The 20,613-nt window shown below is 33.6% G+C and overlaps 1 long non-coding RNA gene across 2 annotated transcripts; it reads right to left on the minus strand.

The window, feature by feature from the left end:
• Positions 1–5,102: 5,102 nt before the first annotated feature.
• Positions 5,103–18,831, minus strand: LOC143080754 (uncharacterized). 2 transcript variants are annotated; one of them, XR_012979790.1, is made up of 4 exons: positions 18,772–18,831; positions 15,430–15,471; positions 8,486–8,643; positions 5,103–6,907 (listed from the first exon to the last, which is right to left on the minus strand). It is a non-coding gene; the product is annotated as an uncharacterized LOC143080754 (long non-coding RNA). The 2 variants fall into 2 exon arrangements; XR_012979789.1 differs by lacking the exon at positions 15,430–15,471 and having other exon boundaries at positions 18,772–18,819.
• Positions 18,832–20,613: the final 1,782 nt, after the last annotated feature.

A 20,613-nucleotide genomic window follows, 5' to 3' on the forward strand; every position in this document is an offset into this window, starting at 1 on the left:
GTCCATTTTAATTCCTTGTTATCTGTTATGAGCCAAATCAATTTGCTGTTTTGCTGTTATTGGGACCCCCCTTGCCCCCCCTCATCCTTGGTATTTATAATGACTTTTTTTTATGTTAAATAATGGATCGTTAATGTCTCTGCAAATAAAAATTAAAGTTTTCAATTGAAATTTTGTCGATGCCATGTTCATATTGTTAGCAGTAAGGCGCCAAAAACAACAAATAAAATAGCCTTTCAAGATGTCATAATTATTTGGACTAATGACATGTTTACGTTAAACAAGTTAAATATACTCCTAACAACCTGGTTCCAATGGATACTAAGGATAAACTCATGGTCTCTCAGTTTACTCTTTTGCTGATATTAAACGGTTCCACTATAATGAGTCTATAATAGTACCCGGTTCACGATGATGTTCATGACATGTAATTTAACAATCCGTTGTACAATACAAATATTTTTATTGGCACAAACTCATTAACAATAAATGGTTAAGACCTATGGCATTACATATAACTATAATAATTGACATGGTAGAATGAAAAATTCCATGATACCATATCATGCTATTATGAAAAGTTACAAAATGATGTATCATATAAGATCACTATTTCTTATATTTAAACACTCTGACATGAAAGAGGAAGACAGTCTAAGTAATAATGCTGAGCTATTATTAACCAAATGTATGAAAACATGGACAAGTTGCATTTGGACGTTGGTGTGATCAGGAGACATATACATATTGTATTATATGTCTCTGACGTGAAATGAAAACTTAAACTTCCCTAATGTTTTTTTGTAGTAAATTAAAAGTGTTAATAGGTAAACTTGGTTTTCAGCATGTCTGGGAAAATCAAAATACTATGTCATTTCAAAAGAAATTAGAAGAGGAATTCATGAAATACTGGAAACAAGCTCTTTTTTTGTGACTCTATTAAAGATAGTCATGATAATAAACTAAGAACATATCGCAAAGTTTAAAATAATTTTGAATTTGAAAAATATCTTCTACTGGACCTTAACAAAAGTGTTATTTCAAAAATGGTAAACATCAGAATTAGTAATAGAAAATTACCAATAGAAGTTGGTAGATATACTAAAACACCTTTAGAACAGAGAATTTGTTCAATTTGCAAGGATGGAATTGAAGATGAGTTCCATTTCCTCATTCAATGTAAAGCGTTAGAATTTAATGGAAATGTACTCTTATGTTATTTAAATGATATAGTTCCATCGTTTGTTTATATGTGTGAACAAGATAAGTTTTGTTTCATTTTGAAAAGTAATGATACGGACATTAGTACTGTATGTGTAGCTGGAATAAGCGATATGTATGATTTGAACATTCATTTAAAGCAAACATACTGTTGTTAAGAGCTTTTATAGTATTTAAGCTTATTGTAATAGCTTCAACTAAAATAATATTGTATGAATAACACCTGCACGCAATGTAAATATAAAATATGTATCTCTTATATCATTGCCGGAGAAAATATGTTTTTTTGTTTGTTTGTTTATTTTTGTATTTGTATTTTGTAAATGTCAGCTGGTATCATTTCTGTATAGGAATTTACACCAATAAAATTATTTGATTTGATTGATTTGGTGTGATAAAGAGGAGAGGAGGAAAGAGGACTGGAGGAATAAGTCGATGAAGCTAACAGATGAAATATCAGACAATCATCCAACACTCAGACCATAAAAGAAAATACGAAGTGTACAGATGCACGAGTAATGATAAATTATAATTGTTGAAATCACAACACCTGTTTTCTTGTATAGGATTTTGACAATGACCTCGGCATAGAAACGCTATAACGTTTAATGATAATCACCCCGTAACCTGTCTGCGGCGCCTTACCTAAAACATATCTATTCAGAAGAAAAGGCGGTGGTTCAAACAAACCGAGACCCAAGCTCTTTTGATCCACTGCAATAGAACTTTGAATCGTCTAGATGCTTATAGTTACCGGTAACAAACAAAAGACTGTCCAATTTCTCAGAAATAAATCTTAGGACATGTAGGAGTATCTGCAAATTTCAAAGCCTGATATTTTAATATCTTGAAATGTCACCAAGGTATTTCTTGAAAATCTCTGAACCGAGATACAGTTCAGAATATATACCGCTCCTATTTTATGTATTGTGTTTTATACACTATTTTGTCCGTTTGTTCTTTGTCTTTTTGTCGTTCTTTCTTCTGGTTCGATTACTTTCTTCGTAGATGTTTAATACACATATGTTCTTGATTTAAGTTTAGAGAGTGAACATATGAAATGATCACAATAATAAACTTTTTGTGGCTTTTGCATTGGCCTTCGGATATGCAGCCACTAAGCTAGACAACTGTTAATAGCCCAGAAAAACAGCCGATTTGCATGTACTGAAAAAGTAATAGCCACACGACATTTTAGGCTTTTTTTGTTCGTTTGCTGTGCTTATTTCCAGAAAAGTAATAATCTAAAAAGTCACAGAATTCCGCATTTTTCTTAAAATGTATTTTTTCATGAACAAAAATGAAAATCAACTAATGTGGTCAATATTTCAAATAAATTCCAGCTGCTTTTCTGTACAATATATTTAAGACATATTTCTGCTCTTACAGACATGTCTCGTCATAGTAAAGGTAAGACTTATGTTCATTAGTACTCCTAAATAGACTGTAATCTTCATAAAATGGAGGCATTTAAGTAACTCAATAGGTTGTTATAACTCAAGCACTTTAACTTGTACAATAAATGTGTTAAAATCCTGAGAACGAATTTCTAAAAAGTCAGAAGAACTATCAAGTTTTCCTAAGTTTGACTTTATGGGTCAATAGCAGATTCGATTTACCTGATTAAGTCACTATGGAGGTGAATGCCAATAAGTTAGCAACTCATCTAGTGTCTGTCTTGTGCTCAGTCTAATTTTCTTGGCATTGTGTTTTGTAGGGTTCGTGTATCTCGGACTACCTTTCTTGGTATCATGTTTTGTAGAAGAGGGACGAAAGATACCAAAGGGACAGTCAAACTCATCAATCTAAAACAACTGACAACGCCATGGCTAAAAATGAAAAAGACAAACAAACAACAGCACACACGACACAACATAGAAAACTAAAGAATAAACAACACGAACCCCACCAAAAAACTAGGAGTGATCTCAGGTACTCCGGAAGGGTAAGCAGATCCTGCTCCACATGTGGCACCCGTCGTGTTGTTTATGTGATAACAAATCCGGTAAATAGTCTAATTCGGTAGGTCACATTCATGAAAGGGAAGGGGATTGTAGTTACGACGTAAGGAAAATATCCGATATCATTTGTGAAACGGTTATTCCATAACGGTCAACCAACTCGTGATGGCGTCCGTAAAATTTACGAAGGGATGATTTCAACTTCAACATTTGGAACTCTTGGTTTAATAGCTTCCCTGTGAGCAGCAACCCTCTATCAAGAAAATCATGATAGGAAATGCAAGCACGGGAATATCGTATCAATTGGGAGAAATATGTAGGGTTCTTTTTATTCAGTCTATTTTTTAGTATGGTGTTTTGTGGGGTTTGTATTGCTCAGTCTATTTTCTTGGTATTGTGTTTTGTGGACGGTTTCTTTTTTTTTTTTTTGTCATTATTCGTTGTTTGTTGGTTTCTCTTGATTTTTCCTTTCATATCCTCTGCCATCACTTTCCCCTTGTAAGTACATTTTTCATTGATGATGTCCATCACAATGAATCCATATAGTACTAAATATTGTTGACTGTTTGATTCAATAACTTGTTTAAACGTAACCGAATTACTCTCTTGTATTGCGCAGATAAAACAAATATTTTACGACTCGACCAGACGTTAAATAGTATTAACAATAGAGTACACACTGAAATGCTTTTAAATGCCTATAATGATTGAAATTTAGGCTGTTTCAAAGTCTTTTAGGCAAACTCATTACAGTCGGCATCATGTAAACTTATTTTACCCAAGTCCTTAGAAATGGACATTACTAAAACTGATGACCTTTGAAATATGAAATAGAGAACAAGATTTGTTGAACCTTGCTACGAATGCTAGAAGGACAATTACTAATAATAAACGGCAAAGAACATTTGATAAAGGAAAATTTAATATAAAAAATAAAATGTACACGGTATGATTCCCAATTACTAGACAAACCTCCACCAGGTACCAAATGACATAGAAGTTAACAACTACACTGTACGTACGGCTTCAACAATGAACAAAACCAATACCACACAGTAAGCCATAATAGATTCTGCAATGAACAACATTTTAATGCAACATTGTTTGTAACGTTCATTTTGATTGGATAACGTCGACAGTAAACTTAATTTGCGACCAACCGTGAGTTATCTCCTAAATGTAATACAAATCAAACTAGAACACTAACCACCTAACTTATGTAAAACAAAATGTATCTAAGAAAAATATATCAACTAGTACACATCCAACATTCAATGGATTTAATATACTATCCCAAAGATGTTTTTAGTCTTCATTGAAGCATACAAGTGATGTCAATGTCATATCACAAACCATAGGCGGATTCAGGGGGTGGGACAAGGGAACCTGGGCCCCCTTTCGTGGGGAATATTTGGTTGGTTATATAGGGAATCACTGAAGCATTACTGGAGCGGTCACTCCCCCTCCCCTTTAGGTCAGTCAGTAGGTCACCCCCTTATGAAAAGTTCTGGATTCGCCACTACAAACTCACTTACAAACACTTTATGACGTGTTGGTTCATTATGCATATTCACAGAGTACTTATTTAAGTACTAGTAAATACAAATCCCCCAAATTGATAAGTTAAGCATTAAACAGTACAACGAGTCGACTACGACCAATTGATGATCTATAGATTACAAATTGGGTCCTCCATTCGAACGAAGACATCTAAATCTGTTGCATCAAAGTTATCTAGATGAAAAGAGAATGGAGATTTTGTAAACGGGGTAGTCTGGTCATTGAAATACCAACAAGGAAACAACTTAAACAGACCTGAACATCGTGAAGTAAAAAAAGCCCTCCAAAAATTGTTGTTTCTTACTGGCGTGGTTAAGCACTTCAAATTGTACGGTTATAAACATTTATGACGACTATAACATTCTAGTATCAGGATATATATATATATATATTAAAACATAAATTAACATATTACATAATAACAATAAAATTATCAGTTTATCAAATATGGACTCATCTGTATCTATACTAATGAATCTGAAGACTCATCACTGTTCTCTGAAGCACTTGATTCTACGTTTGAAGTTTGAGAAATGTCGCTATGGCTATTGATTGGTAGTTCATCATTTGCGCAGTATATGGATACATCTGATTGGCTACTCTCATCACCTGGTATAGATTGGTGTATCCGGACACATTCTATCGAAAAATGACTCATCTTATGGCTCTCTGAAGAAAACGATCTCTGTAACGATTTATCAGCTGTAAACATAGAGGGTGTTGATGTATAACACATTGAAGAAGACTTTAATTTAGTAAGCATGTTAGAAAAACAAGGCGATCCCGACTGAGTAGCTGTTTGTGATTGGTTACTTTGACTGTCGACTGTTGGTTTTGTCACAGTAGTTGTTTGTGATTGGTTACTCTGAAAGTTTAAGGTTGATTGTGACAGAGTTTGAGAATCGATGCGAGTGTGAGTCTTGGAGCTGTTACTTGTTACCTGAACAGACACGGATGATGATTTTAAACTGGCCACAGCGCTAGACAAACTAGACGATTTCGACACAGTGGTTGTTTGTGATTGGTTACTTTGACGGTTTACAGTTGATTGCGACACAGTCTGAAAACTGGTGCGAGATTCAGCCTCGTTCCTTGATGTATGAGTGGACATTTTGATGGTCTCGTCTACATTAACTTTGAAATAATCCTGACAACAACTACTAACTGATGATGACGCATCACTTGTAATGGACATAGTAATCCCTGGCGTGGTAAGACCGCTTTCAAGAGTAACATTATTGTTGGGCAAAGTGTCTTCTGATCTGTCATCTAAATGACCACTCTCCAGAGTATCAGCATCGATGATCACAATGTCTTCTGACCTATCATCTACAAAACCACTTTCTAGAGTAACACCACCACCACTGTTTGACAGTGTATCTTCTGACCTATCATCTACACAACCACTCTCTAGATTAACACCAACGTTTGACAGCGTATCTCCCGACCTGTCATCTACAAAATTGATCTCATCAGAAACACCATCGGTTTTCAAATTAGTTGATAACCCTAAAATGTCTTCATACTGATTAATGACTTTTTTCAATTGTCCAGTATTACGGCAGGGTTTAACCGTTTTTCTACACTGTGGTATTTGTTTCGACTGTCGTGTTGTGTCTTGTTTGGTAACCAGCGCAGTTGTATAAGAAGAGTTTCTATTTGGTTGAGGGAAGCGGTCATATTTGCGGGCACTGGGATAAGGAGTTGGTATACGCCGGTCAATGTCGATGCTTTCCTCTTTTTCATCTGGACTGGTGTTTCCTAAAGTTTCTGGGAATATGTTGTGGGACGATTTAATCTCCCTTACAGTTGGTTCGACCGAAAAACTGTTAAAATACTTTGAAGGGGATAAATCTGGAGCACTTGGCGAGTGACGAATGTTTTTCTCCTCGTCAGTCATATTTCCGTCATGGACATCCTTTTTATCGCTGCATCTTGACATATTTTCTTCTACTTTAGTGTATAGATTATTATTGATTTTTTGGGTATATTTTACGTCACATAAATATGACATGTATTTATCAGCACAAATGATTTTTTCTTCATGGAGTTGAATTTTGTCCTGTAACATCTTTAGCATAGTGTCCTGTGCCTTTCTATCTCTTCTGTAAGCTGCTAAAACCCTGGCTGTTGCAATGAAATATGCATTCATTATGTCATATATCCTGAAAAAGATGAAAATATGAAAGTTTGAAGATTTGGTATGATTGCCAATGAGACAATTATACAGCCGAGCTCAGATGAAGTAGACGTAAGCATATGAGATAGTCTTTAATTGTGAGAATCCAGACTCTGGGCAGGCATGTTCACAATTGATGGCCTGGAATAGTTTCTAAGTGCCATATTTTCATTCCGATATTAAATTATAGTATATTTGTAGGACTCAAATTTATGGCGGATTCCAAATATATGGCAGATTCCTAATCTAGGGCAGATTCATAATCTATGGCAAATGGGACGTCACAGACGTCAAACAAATCAAATCTATGGCAGAATTTTGTTTTCTCCAAATCTATGGCAGATCGGGGAAAGAGTAACATATAACGTCACAATTGAATAACGCCACATTACTTCATCGCTGCCGCAAACGATAGCGGGAACCCATAGATTTCCCTCGATACATGGTTTAAAGGATGATGTGACCTATTATCCGGAAGAGGGACCAAATGTGCTTTGACGGTCGAAGCCTGCCATGAATAAGGGCACAGTTGCTTTCAGTACCAGAATTTTAGAAAGGAGTTAGTAAATATTTTATTTTATCAGCCCAGTAGCCAGTACTTCGGTACTGGCATGAAAATACGGATTGTTTGTGTTATTAAATTTGCTGTTACAAAATTTTAGAAATTAGTATAAATTAAGGAATGTATCTCCCTCATGCAAAGCTCTGATTCCTTTCACGGATTTGGCTATACTTTTTGCACTTTTGGATTATAGCTAGATTCATTTTTTATATAAGCTTTGGATTTCAAATAGTTTGGCCACGAGCATCACTGAAGAGACGTGTATTGTCGAAATGCGCATCTGGTGCAGGAAAATTGGTACCATTAATGTTATTACTGGCTACAGCTGGCAAAATTAAAGTCAAATTGAAAGATAGAATTGCCGAATACCAATTTGATTTCAATTGTCATCAAATAAAAAAGATGTATTAACGATGAAATAAATATCTGTGTTATTTGGTCTCGTGTGGAGAGTTGTCTCATCGACAATCATACCATATGATGGTCATCTTTTTTTAATTTTTTTTTATATATCATTTGAAAATTCAAACTTTTCATTTTTAGTTATTATTTTTGTTATAAAATATGCCTTTTTTGATTTTTAAGGGACTAACTATTGTTTTAATGAATTGTTTAAACAGGTACCATCAACAGATTAGAAAATGTTTTTTTATGGAGCACATCATTTCAATCTTTAAGTCGGTATTGAGGTTAAATAAATGTGTCGTACATTTCTTCATCTTTAGGAAGTTATTGGTGGTATATGTATTGCATTTTTTTCAATTTGCCCAAATTTGCCATAGATTTAGAAACAACACAAATTAGGAAATTACAAAACTTGTCATAGATTAGGATTGTAAAACATCAGCCATGGATTTGAGATGCCGCATGACGTCACACTTACCATAGATTAAGAATCAGCCATATATTTGGAACCCACCATATATAGATTTGAGATTTAACTAAACGGCTTTGAATTTAAGTAATATAGGGAGAAAATTATTGGAAATGCTGTCGACTTACTGGTCCTCCAAATAGCCTTTGTCTTTCATTGCTTGCATATCAATTTTTCCATTTTCATCAATGAATGTTTCAACCTCTTGCCTCAAAGCAGTTTCATCGCTAGGAACCTTAAGCACGTTCATTTCTATTGATTCAATCTGGCCAGCCAAGTCTTAAATCTAAAACCAAACAATAAATAGTCTCTGTACAATAAAATTAACGGTATCAATTTTCTTGCATCAGATGCGCATTTCGACAATACATGTCTCTTCAGTGATGCTCGTGGCCAACATTTTTGAAATCCAAAGCTTATATAAAAGATGAAGAGCTTTAATCCAAAAGGTCCAAAAAGTATAGCCAATTACGTGAAAGGAATCAGAGCTTTGCATGAGGGAGATCCATTCCTTAATTTATAATAATTTCTATCATTTTGTAACAGCAAATTTTAATAATACAAAAAAAATCCGTATTTTCATGCCAGTACCGAAGTACTGGCTATTGGGTTGGTGATACTCTCGGGGACTAATAGTCCACCAGCAGAGGCATCGACCCAGTGATGGTAATAAAATTAACGGTATCAATTTTCTTGCACCAGATGCGCATTTCGACAATACATGTCTCTTCAGTGATGCTCGTGGCCAAAATATTTGAAATCCAAAGCTTATATAAAAGATGAAGAGCTATAATCCAAAAGGTCTAAAAAGTCTGCTCAGTGGTCAAATAAGACATTTAATTTTTAAAAAAAATACACAGGCTGTCATCACGGCCTTACTAAAGTGTGCTGACCTATGTCAAGGGAGGGGCAGTAACTTTATACCACTATCCAGACTATGAATTTGCTTTTTGTACAACTTAATTAGTTTGTCTTAGAATGACCACCTGTGTAGTTATTTTGTCAGGCGTTCTAAGGAAAATGATACCACTTAGACTTCAGTGACTTGACAGTTCTCTACGTCCAGAATTATTTATTTCTCGACTCGTGTTGAAGAGCATACTTTGACTTGTAATGGTTTACTTTTACAAATTGTGACTTGAATAGAGAGATGTTTCATTGGCACTCATACCACATCTTCTTTTATCTATAAACAACCATGCATCTTTTAGGGAAACAATGTTTTAGGGATAAAAGCTTAGACTGCTTGGCTCGGAGTTCGACTAATGCAACAAGACATGGCGATCCATCTTCCTGCGAGTCGTACACCTTGTGGACTAGCACGTTCAAAACATGAATCAGAAATTATATTGCTATAAAATAAAAGGATTCTTGCATGAATATTGGGGAAGATTGTCCCTCGTAGAACATATATTGCACTCGCAAGCTCGTGCAATATAAAATTCTACTCGGTACAATCTTCCTCAATATTCATGCAATGACCCTATAGTATAATACACATATTGAAATTACAATACCTACTTAAAGTAAAGTAAAGTAAAGTAATCTTTATCTAAAGTCGGGTTTCATATATACATAATAACAAAGAACATGAGCTCTTAAGAGCTCTTTAACCGACTGATATTAATAAACAAAACATACATGTAATAACATCAGATACACATACAACACAAACATACAGAATCTATAATACTAAAATTACGAGGTCCAATTTGTCAGCCGTCATCACGTAAAAACGACGAATCAAAGAATTCAACTTTATATACAACTAATATAGTACAAAGGTGTAGATTAAAAATTACACCACTCCAGGCCCTTTTGTTTTCCACGTAATTAATATCGCCAATAATTAGGAAGTTCCGGGTCGAGTCCGATACCGATACCAAATTAGTATAATCACCTGTTACCTATTACCTTATCTGTACGTTCCGCATCTGACAGGCGCACCACCAAACGGTGTATTCAGGATTAATATGCTATATAAACGGGTCATAATCACAGGGTTGACACTACTAAATTGTCAAAGTGTTACCTATTGTAGTATTTTAATCCGTAAGACTTTCTAAGATAACAATACGAATACTAAAAATCTGGACTAAAAATAAGTTTCAATTTGTTAGCGGGCATGACGTAAAACAGCGAATCAAAGAATTCAACTTTATTTATAACTAAATTCAATCATTGTCACATTGTTCCCGATTGTAGTATTTTAATCAGTATGACTTTCTAAGATGACAATACGAATAATAAAAATCTGGACTTAAAATAAGGCGTATAGGTACAGCATGTACAGTTTTCAATTTGTTAGCCGGAATGGCGTCAAACAGCGAATCAAAGAATTCAACTTTATTTATAACTCATAAAGGACAATGCTGTTGATTAAAAAATACTCCTTTCCAGGCCATTTTGTTTTCCAAATAAATAATAGTACCAATAATTGATAAGTTCCAGGTCGACGGGTTCAAACAGAAAGATGTTGAAAGCAGAGAAAACTGTGCATCTTATAATCGGCATGACTTTATCAGATGACACTACCAATACTAAAATAAGGCTCACGCATAGTTATATTCTTTAATTCAGTCACAGACCCGCGATATCACGGGTGTGTTCTAGTATATATATATTAATGCATAAATAGCACATGCAGAATAAAAGCTAAGCAAGATATATTAAAACAAATGTCTAATATCAGCACATATATAGTAGCACATACGGCCTAGCCACAATCAGATGTGCATTTTGTGCTTCACATGCATGAAGTCAAAAATGTGTATCACCTCAGGGAAAAACTCTTTTGATATTTTGGTTCAAAAATGGTTTAAATTATGAAAAATTGCCATCGTTAGGCTAACACTGGAAGCATTTATATAATTACATGCAGTTTTTGAAAGAAATATTTAATATTTTTATTAAATAAATGGTGTTTAAAAACTGTATAATTTTCTTTAATGGTTGCCTTCAAGACATAGTCACCAGTGACAGATTTTTGGTCAATGACAAAGACAACAAAATATGTTTAGAACTATTGAATATCAAACATTTTAATTGAAAAAAAAAAAATAACAAGAACATGTTTGACTCACAGTTATTTCAAACAACAGTAGCTTTCTTTGATCATTAATCTTATCTGATAAAACTGTATCTAAAATTATCTATAAATAACAAAACTTCCAAAAGAACCCTTTCTTTTGGTGTATAGAACATTAAAATAACTTGATGCATATTCTTACAATAAGCAATCAAAGTTAGCAATACAATTTATATGTTTTGTCTACGGACAAGACGTTGTATTCATATTTAATGAAATGCATTATTAAAACCTAATTTTGATATAGCTGAAAGTGTTATCTTGAAAAAAAACATACATTTTATCAGGTTTATCTATCAAATGATGCTTAACTTCGAGGAAAATGGAAACAAATACATTTTGATAATGTCTACGGACAAGACATTTTATTGATATTCAATTAAATGCTTTCAAAGATGATTGTTAAAGTTAAGATTAAAAGTTACTAATTAAGTTTTAAGCGGTATTTTTTAATTTTGGAAAATATAAAAATGTACCCATAATTCTTTATATATCTCAATAATTTATTGATTAAGCCAAAATGAAGACACATTCTTTTAACTGAAATCCATATATCTGACTGTTTAAAACAATCAAACTATTATTAAAACTCAATTTTGACATAGTTGAATGTGTTCTCTTGAAAAAATAACATACATTTTACCTATCAAATTAGGCTGAACTCAAGGAAATTGGATACAAATATATTGTGGTAATGTCTACGGACAAGACAATTTCAGTTAAAAAAAAATCTGTAAGAATTAATTGTGACTATATTTATGTTGAAAATACTGAGTTTTAATTTGAATAGATAACTTTCATCACCTATAAATAAAATGTAAGTTCCATAGCAGACAAATAATTGAATTTAATACTTGTTATGTACAAGTGTCTTGTCCGTAGACACTTCCTCATCTGCTGTTAATACTGAAATGCAAAAGATAAAGTTAGAGAGAGAGAAATACTTTTTCTTCATTTGATTTAGTTAATCTTTTAAGGTATGCAGCAACTGGAATAAACAATATTGAAGTAAAATAAGGTATGCTTTTTATGACTGATAATCTGACACTTTTTAAAACCCACTCCTGTAAAGTAATTTTACAAAAATTGAGAACACTTAAATTACCATTTATTTATTAAAAATAAGATATTTCTAAGTTTAAACAACACATAGGACTAATTAAGACCCATAAAGCCAAGCAATATCGATAAAAAGACATGTCTACGGACAAGACATGTGTCTACGGACAAGACATTCTGACATATTTTTGAATTTTTCCCTCTATTAATAGATGGTAGAAAAAAATGTTTATAATGTTTTCATATCTACAAAAGAACAGGAATATTTGTATATCCAACTTTGATGGCATATATCTCCAGCTAGGGTACTGCAATTTTGATAAATGAGGTAGTTTTTGATAATGTATATACTAGAAGAGAAAACAAAACACATAATAGCATAAATTTGATTTATTTTTCTCTTTTATCACTACACTGAGCAAGCTAAAAACAAAAGTACAAAATTTCATAACAAGTGCATAGTTTGCAACTTTTTATCATAACTTTTCTGTAAGACTCAGATCGACGTCCGGTCTCTAATCGACGTCCGTTCCTCAAATCGACATCCAAATGTGACGTCACAATAAAATAACATTCCAAATCGACGGCTAATTTTATGCCTGTCTAATCGACGTCCGATTTTGAGCTTCTATAATCAACGTCCGTTTTGGACACAGAATACAAAACTAAACTGAACCGAAAGCAGCTGAAACATTTAGACCTTTAAAAATATCATAGTATGTGAGAGTGAGACAAATAAGATCTAGCAGAAAAACTAAGTCCAGTTATAAGTAAAATACGGAATAAATAAGAAATGTGTGGGTTTTTTTTTAATTATTATACTAAATTCAAAACAGTGTGGCTGTGGCCATTGATTGACACATTAAATTCATCCATTGACTGGGACAATTTAGGTGAACGTTTGTATTTAACGACCACTTCTCACTATGTACTTTTTAAAGACACTTAAACTATGGGGTCACCAAAGGTTCTCAACACCTTAATAAAGTAATTCGAAAAATTAATCAGAAAGAACGCGATGTTTTGATTTATATCAATTATATAAATCAAAACATAAAGGTTATTCCTGATTAATTAAGAAACCTTTGGTGACCCCACAGTTTATGTCTATCGTAGGTACGTCGTGAACAGTGGTCGTTACAGACAAACGTTCACGTAAATTGTCCCAGTCAATGGATGAATTTAATGTGTCAATCAATGGCAACAGCCACACTGTTTAAAAAAATGGATGTGAGCAATTATAAACCATACGGCTTTCGAAATGATAAAAAACCATACCGCAAAGGCTATAAAAGGCCACGACATAAATAATGTAAACAATTCAAATAAGAAAATTAACGGTCTTATTTATTAAAAACAATTCCGAAAAACAAATATGACAGACATAAACCAGGGAAACCAATGTACTGCAAGCCCATACAGAATTTGTCAGGGGTTACACATGTGTGTGAGCACTTAACCTAGAACAGTGATGTAAAAGTATAACATAAAAACATAATGCCAATTATCTTGTGTTTACGTTTCACTCCAGGTGTAAAACTCAGAAATTTGTTAAAATAAAAACCCGAATTATAATACTCTCAAAACACTTGGGTGTGCTTCTTTATTTTGTCTATTGATGAAGACTGAATAAAGCTCCTACATGTCGTTTGGTTTTCTTAGTCGTTGGGTTGCATTACTAATTGCCTAATTATTATGAATAGGAATGACACACGCTCCTTGATGTGGATCAATTGGATTAACTTTATATCAAGAAAAACTTTAATATGCATGATACCTATTTCGGATTGAAAAATAAATTATGTACATGTATAAGTGTAAACAATTGATATAAAAAAGAAGATGTAGTATATGACTGCCAATGAGATACCTCTCTACAACTATAGGTCACCATACGGCCTTCAACAATGCGCAAAGCCCATACCGCATAGTTAGCTATAAAAGGCCCCGAAATGACAGTGTAAAACAATTCAAACGAATAAACTAAAAGCCTTATCTGTGACCAATAATTTATTATTTATTGATATTGGACATTGATTTAAGACGACAACAATCAATCGGGTGTAGTTTTGGCAAGTAGTGCCGTCACATTGGACGTAGATTAGAGTATCAAAATATTGGACGTCGATTTGAGAATGTGACGTCAGATTTGGACGTCGATTTGAGGAACGGACGTCGATTAGAGCCCGGACGTAGATCTGAGTCTAACAGTAACCACTGAAGATTTTTTGTTGCAACAACCAGTAAAAGAAAGATGAATAAATTGTCTATAACAGTGAACCAATAATGTAGTTCAAATTAAGTTCACTTATTAACTATCAATTGATAAAAACAGCGAAATTTTAAATGAAACAACATAACGTGAAATTTTGCCCATTTTCAGCGTGTATTTTAGTGTTTTTTTTTTCAAAACGGTAACACCTATACATGATATTTGATATTCATTGTGAAGCCCTACGTTCTCTTCTTCAGTTCAAAGATGTATTACTTATGTAAAGTTTATCTTCTTGTCTTTAAAAGCTTATAACATAGACCCAATATGAAATGCACATCTGATCTTGGCTAGGCCGATAAGTATTTATGTCAGAGTAGTACATGCAAACTTAAACACTATAAGCACAAACAAAAGACTGCATGCAGCTATAGCAAAGGTAATGCATAAGCAAAAGAAATAAATGGCTAAATAAAAAATAAAAATAACTGCAAAAAGATAAAACATAAAAAAAACCAGCAGGCTTCGAGATTAAGTTATGAGGCAGCAAGTAAGTACATTATTTACAAGAACTGCATGTACATTTTTCTGAAAAACACCAGGTGGAGATAACATTTTTGAACCGGCCAAAAGTTGATAACCTCCTTACCTCATTTGGCAAGGAGTTCCGGCAGAGTTTTGCTGCCTCATAACTTAAGCTTTTCTTACCATACCTTGATGTTTTTGGCCGTGGTATATCTGCTATGCCTTTGTACCTGAAGTTATATAAATTTTCTTTAATATTTATTAAATTATGTAGGAATTCTGGATTTGATTTATTAATTATTTTATATGTCTCTAATGCCATGGTTCTCAATCTTCTGATTTTTAGTGCTGGTAGCTAAGACTGTTCAAGAAGTGTATTGTAAGAATTTGTGTAGTCGTCATAGATAAATCTGAGTGCTCTTTCTTGTATTTTTTCTATTTTCTTTGTGTTTTGTTCACTGCAGAAGTGCCATGTAAGAGGACAGTAGCTGAGGTTTGACATGATAAATGAGTGGTATATTGTGAGTTTGGAAAGTCTGGTGAGATGAGTGCCAATTCTTTTTGGAACGTTTAGTTGTCGTGCTGCTTTTTTGCAAATATTTGAGATGTGAGTGTTGAAATCCAGTTTAAAGTCTATTGTTAAACCGAGAAGTTTCATTTCGTCGTCACATTTTATGTTGAATCCATTTAGATTGAAAATAATATTTTGAGTGTGTGTTTTTTTACCTATGGAAATTGCCTGGAATTTTTCAGGGTTTGCCTGCATTTTGTTGAAAGAGAACTATGAGATTAGGGAATTACTATCTTCCTCTAAGGGTTTAATTACTGATTCCAAAGTAGTACCTGCTTTTTAGAGGGTGTTATCATCAGCATAGTTGTATAAATCACAGTGTTTGACAAAAAGAAAAATATCATTTATGAAAACATTAAATAATACAGGGCCTAGTATAGATCCCTGAGGAACACCTTTATATATATCTTGCATTTGACTGATACTCTGGCCTATTTTAACACACTGTTTTCTTGCAGTCAGATAGCTTTTGAGTAATTCCAGAGCAGATGGACTAAGGCCATATTTTTCCAATTTCAAAAGAAGCAAATCATGTGGGAGACAGTCACAGGCTTTACTTAGGTCCATTAATATAGCCGCTAAATATTTATTGTTATCCAGTGCCTTTTTCCAATCTTCCAAAATTTTGAGTTATGTTGACTGGCAGCCATAACCAGCTCGAAAAGCCGCAAGAAAATGGTCGAAAATATCATCAAAGTATTTAGTAAGTTGATTTTCTATGGCTGTTTCAAAAATTATAGATATAGCAGGTAAAACACTAACTGGTCTATAATTACCCTTTTCAAAAACACTGGTTTTTTTTGTGAACAGGTGCCACTTGGGCAATTTTTAATGAGTCTGGAAAAATGGAAGTGGATAATAATAAATTTACAAGCTGTGTGATAGGTTTAATCACTACAGGTTTAGCAGCGTGTAAAATTTTTGGTGATATACCATCTATACCAGTAGCCTTTTTAACATTTATTTTACCAATTCTTTTAGAAACAAATTCCTCATTTATAGGCTGAAAAATAAGTTTATTTGATGTTGACCTGTTTGAGTATTTATTACTTATAGCTTCTATACTTGGGTGTTTGTTATTCACCTGTATGTTGTTGTCACCAATGTTTTTTGCAACATTAACAAAAAAGTCATTAAAAATTTCAGATATTTCTTGTTGGTTCGTGATGATTTTATTGTTTTCCTGCAGTATGGTTTCTTTTTGGCTGGTGCATCCTTTGTTTGTAAGGAATGGCTTTACTGTTGGCCAGAAATCTTTCGACTTAGGACCACCCGTGCAGCGTTCTATGAAGTATCTATTTATGGATTGTTTTTTTAAGTTTATTGACAAAATTTCTTTGTGTTTTGTATGTATCCCATGTCTTGCTGTTATTCATTTTTTGAAATTTGTTGTACAGCATTTTCTTTTTATAAATTGCAGATTTTAACTGTTCATGTATGGTATCTGTTTAGATAGTATTTTGCTTTCTTTAAAGGGTGCATGTTTATTAGCTGTTTCAATAAACTTCTTATTGAAGTTTTCATACTCAGTATTTATGTTACTATGTGGGTCAACATCCCAATTCAACTCATTCAAATCAGATAAAAAATCATTTACATCAAAAATTTTAAAACTTCTACATTTTCTGTATTTTGGTTTAATATTAGGTCGTTCACATTTTATTTGAACCCCAATCAGGTTGTGAACATCACTTAAGCCACATCCAAAATTACATCTTTTACCACATTTACTTTCTTGATTAGTTAAAATTACATCAAGAAGAGTTGGTTTCGAATTTCTATTATAACATGTTGCTTTATTGATAATGTTCTTCATACAGAAAATATCACAAGAATCATTTAAAGTTGAGCTTTTATTGTCATCAAGCATATTGAAGTTTAAATCACCCGTTATCAAAACATTATCATACTTTTTAATGAACATGGAATGTATGCAAATCATTCAGTCAATGTACCTTAACTACAAGTTATCGGCTTTACTGCCAAAACTCGTGCTCTGCCTGCGTGTTATGGTTCTAAGCATTGTGTAGGAGTTTCATAAACTTGAATTTAGGAGAGACAAAGTGGTTCATAGCATTGTGTATGAGTTTCATGAACTTGAATTTAGGAGAGACAAAGTGGTTCATAGCATTGTGTATGAGTTTCATAAACTTGAATTTAGGAGAGACAAAGTGGTTCATAGCACTGTGTATGAGTTTCATGAACTTGAATTTAGGAGAGACAAAGTGGTTCTTAGCATTGTGTAGGAGTTTCATGAACTTGAATTTAGGAGAGACAAAGTGGTTCATAGCATTGTGTAGGAGTTTCATAAACTTGAATTTAGGAGAGACAAAGTGGTTCATAGCATTGTGTATGAGTTTCATGAACTTGAATTAAGGAGAGACAAAGTGGTTCATAGCATTGTGTAGGAGTTTCATAAAGAGACAAAGTGGTTCATAGCATTGTGTATGAGTTTCATGAACTTGAATTTAGGAGAGACAAAGTGGTTCACAGCATTGTGTTTGAGTTTCATAAACTTGAATTTAGAAGAGACAGACTTAAATTAGAGTGTGGAAAATGAAAAAAATATGGCAGTTTTTCAATTTAAAAAGAAGCATTACTCTAGAAGGGTAAATGTGATATATTGCATTTGTTAAAATGAATTCCTTTTCTGTGTGTTGTAGTTCTTGGCATTGTGTATGAGTTTCGTTACATTTCAATTAGAAAAACTTAAGTAAGAGTGCGGAAACAAAAACTGGACGGATGGACAGATGGACGACTAAGCATAACCCATAGCAGACATAGCAGACGACATAAAACAACAAGTGAGGTGAATAGTCAAAAAAACAATGGTTCTATTAATTGTTTTTGCTTAACGTCCACTGGCAAATATTTTCATGAATATTTGGCCATCGCATACATTGCCAGTAGCACCTTGTCTAGCACGATCGAGCATTGAAATAAAGAAAATGATACTTACCCCTACGAAAGATTGTTCGTTCTACTTCATTACTTTTAAAGTTGTGGGGTCGTGTCGAATGGTAACGTCTATGACGTTAACTTGTATAATATCCAGCCACGAACAAGAAAGGGTTCAGGAGCAGTCCTATGAACATGCAAGCCGTCGGAGTTTTTTTTTTTTTCTAGAGGGTGCAAAATTTCATATTTGTTTATAATGTACTTATCTTATACAATTTTAATCTGATGTATAATGCGTATGTACAATAGTTTTGAATTTAGACGCAAAAAAAAAACCAAAAAAAAAAAAAAAAAAAAACCGAAAGAATAGGACTTGTTCATTTGACAGAGATTGACAATATGTGCACGGGTTGCTCCAGATCAACCTTTACACATTTGATGATGCTGGATTGGTGTGAAACGTACAGTGGCAAATATAACATGTACATCATGACGAGAATGTGTTAATGTGTCTTACTTAAACAGGGAATAACAATGACAGACATACTTGATCTTTTTTGCGTTTAAGTGAACTAGTAAGTGACGAACTGACGAGAAACGGAAGTATTTGGACAAATGGGGGATCAGCGCCGGGATGCATAAATGGTCGGTATTGGAAGTTCAAAATTTGGCAATCTTTGGGGAAAAGGCATGTAGGAAGATCAAGGAAATATTGTAGGGAGGCGTGTTTTCTGAATGTGTTTAACATCTCACAGTGGTATGCTACTGTTACCTTTATTCATTCAGCTTTATTTTAATGATTTTCATTTAAATTGTGTCAAAAATCAATTGTATCAGTGAATATACACTTGTGCAGAGACATATAATGTCTCTGACTTGTGTAATTAAGCTATTTTAATTGATATTTTATAGTGTGTCTTTCTATATTGTGATTTAACACTATTGTTTCAAATAAGGGTGAAGGTTGGTATCTATTAAAACGTTTAAACCCGTTGCATTTATTTGCACCTGTCCTATGTCAGGAATCTGATGTTCAGTAGTTATCATTTGTTGATGTGGTTCATAAACGTTTCTCGTTTTTTTATATAGATTATACCTTGGTTTTCCCCGTTTGAATGGTTTGACACTAGTCTTTTTTGGGGCCCTCTATAGCTTGCTGATTGGTTTGAGCCATGACTCCGTGGTGAAGACCGTACTTTCACCTATAATGGTTGACTTTTACAAATTGTGACTTAGATGGAGAGTTGTCTCATTGGCTCTCACAACACATCTTATATCTATTGAGCTTTTTCAGGCCCAATCTACTACTAATTCACTTAAAATGAGTGTAATAGTTCAAGACCCGGAACGTGGATTTTGTTATTGAAAAAATACCAACCTATAACACCCTTCCAGCAGTAAAACCGACTTGGTAAATCGGGCGCCTGTATGCTTGGATGAACCACAGCTACGTTCTGTTGGTATAGGGAGTTTAAAATTTAGTAAACTCTTAGGGGAGAAGCGATGTCAAAAATCCCGACTGCCTATAATCGAATGTCAAACTTTTGCGACCTTCATCTCTGTTGACCTACTATGTAGAACCGGTGTGATATTAATCATTATTTCGTTCTCGTCCTCAACCAGGCATGACATATTTGCCATTGAATATTGAGCAAGTAACTGAATAAAAGTAAGGACATTTTATAGTTTAACACATGAAGACTATGTTGCCCCTAGATGTTTTACTAATTGTTGTTATGTATAACCCGCATCTCCTTGTCGTTTATCAACACATGGCTAGCACTGTACACATCTTTAGCTCTTTGGATATTTCAACACAACATCCCTGCTTTTATATTTAAAAATGCTCCTATTAAATCTAAAAATAAATAAATGGAGAATGCCCAATGGACAAAGATAATGA

Source organism: Mytilus galloprovincialis, chromosome 6 (genome assembly GCF_965363235.1).
Source record: "Mytilus galloprovincialis chromosome 6, xbMytGall1.hap1.1, whole genome shotgun sequence".
Classification (NCBI taxonomy): Eukaryota; Metazoa; Mollusca; class Bivalvia; order Mytilida; family Mytilidae; genus Mytilus; species Mytilus galloprovincialis.